We start from the raw sequence: 2,284 nt of genomic DNA, 5'->3' as shown, positions 1-2,284 counted from the left end.
CTGACACTACCAGTAGAGCGCTCACGAACACGGCATTCTTCTATGTTTCTGGAAGAATTGGTTTCGGGTCTTTATTGTTCGATGTTCCCCTCTGTTTATGTGGAGAAAGAGAAAAAAATTCAGTTGTTGAGTTAGCGCTAAGACAGACTATAATCGTTTGTAATCAATATTACTGCATGCATTTTTAATAAAGGTGCTGTCACATATTTATTAATAATGCATGCATTAGAAATCAATATTGGTCACAATTGTGCCGCATATTGTAAATATCAAGACCGAGCGCGCATCGATGTGGCCGAAGTGCGAATGCAAAAGGTGAAAGAAAAATTGCTCGCCGTCAACAGAGATCTTCGTGGAACGATGCTGCTACTGTGGAAGGTACTTCATATGGCCCCGGAATTACCGATTAGAGGTAAATTGCAAAATTCTGCTGTTAACAATAGTTGAACTAAACTTGAAACTTTAAACGCATTTTTCTCGAAACGCGGTTTTTAAAGGCGGTGGACACGATATCTCAAAAACTAATCGATGGATCGTTCTCAAATTTTTACACAATACTCTTAGTAATTTCCTTTTGTTCCTTGAAACTTCCCTGTCCCTAAAACTTCCTTGTCATTGACGATTTCACTTTTTTTATTAATCTTCAAAAAAAGCAATAACATCAAAAAGACGAAAATCTTTAACAATTTTCGAAATTTCAATTTTAACTCGTCGCCATTTTGTAACAAACGATAAAATAAAAAATCGGCGAACGTCAACGATAAACCTATTGTTAACTTAAAAACGCCATATGCAATAACGCCGGTTCTTTTGTTTCAGATGGATCATTTAGGCGGGAGAATGTCCACCGCAAAACACGTTTTTCTAAATCTCGATGTGTGCCGGTGCCCATATTTTTTTTCCCTTGCAATTTTTTAATGGCTTATATATATTTTTATATTGTCGAAACATAAGTCTATAATCACACAAAATCTCATGTAATTTCCACTACCCGTTCAGCAAGAATAAAATGTTTGGCCTGTTTTTCGGTTTTCTAAGTGTATGTATCTTAATCCTTAATCCTTTACGCGATCGGAAACTGGGGCATAGGTATCCCAGCAACAATCATTGAGTTCGTTCCCAGCAGCAATCGTTAGAGCTTAACATGCTCGTGTCCATGCATTTCTCTCCACATTTTTCTCGGTAAGTCATTAATCCTTGTATCTAATCAATTATGCTATATTTTTTACTACAGATCTACAGCAGAATGTGAGCGATTTTGAATTTCTGGTATTAAGGTATGCAAAAAATAAGGATTTACGGTGACGAGTTTATTGCTGGTGGATCATTATAAAAATAAATGTGATTCGCTTAATTTATTTAAATTTTTGCATATACATTGTCAGAAAGAAATATTTGATGTCAAACAAAAATTTCGTTCTCAAACAAAATGGAATCGGTCGCAAAACGAGATATTTCCTTTTCCTCCTTTCAATTTTACGGTTCGCGATTTATTTATAATATACGCGACTTGCGAATAAATTTCCGAAATGTCGAAGTTAATCTTACTTTTCGTTAAGGGGTTATACGCAGTCAGTAAAGTAAAAAAAGTTTATTTTTGGAAATTTCTACTTCCTTTTAATATAACATCTGAAGAATATTTCCTGAAAGTTTCAGTCAAATCATGTCTCGAAGTTGAGGGAGCTACGCTGTTTCGAAAAGGTATATGATGTATGAAAGCAGCTGTGTGCAGGTAGCACACAGCTGCTTTCGGACCCTTTTTGGAGATCAGGTTCGGGGATCAGGCCAGGTATTGAAAATAAAAGGTGTTTGTATTGTTGCGCACGGAAGGTTCTAAACCGGTACCGTTAGCAAACTGAAAGAATTTTTCGGGTAACACGTCAGTATAACACGCAACGTCGAGCAGTGAAGCTCGTTTATTTTAACATCTTTATATTTAGTGCATCTAGTTTTAATGTGTGTATAAAGAAAATGAATAAAGTATAAAATTTTAAATTTTATTATTGTTTTTTCGACAACTGCGCAAACTGTGAGTGCAAATTTTTATAAATGTGCAAAACTACAATGATAACTATAGTGATGTGAAATTTAAAACCGCAAACATGCGAGGACTCAATTTTAAAAGTGCAGTGATATGTGATAATTTCGCCTGTTACTATGGACACCATAGGAATTTCCTGTGGCCCGCACGTGCATGCAGCTGAAGGGGGCGACGAGCCAGCACGAGAGATTCAACATCGCCGAGCGACAAATGCAAGAGGTTAGAATATATGTTTTATTTTAT

The sequence above is a fragment of the Harpegnathos saltator genome, unplaced genomic scaffold (assembly GCF_003227715.2).
Source record: "Harpegnathos saltator strain DR-91 unplaced genomic scaffold, Hsal_v8.6 scaffold111, whole genome shotgun sequence".
Lineage (NCBI taxonomy): Eukaryota > Metazoa > Arthropoda > Insecta > Hymenoptera > Formicidae > Harpegnathos > Harpegnathos saltator.
The sequence above is the reverse complement of the archived record's forward strand: the minus strand, read 5'-3'. Positions refer to the sequence as shown.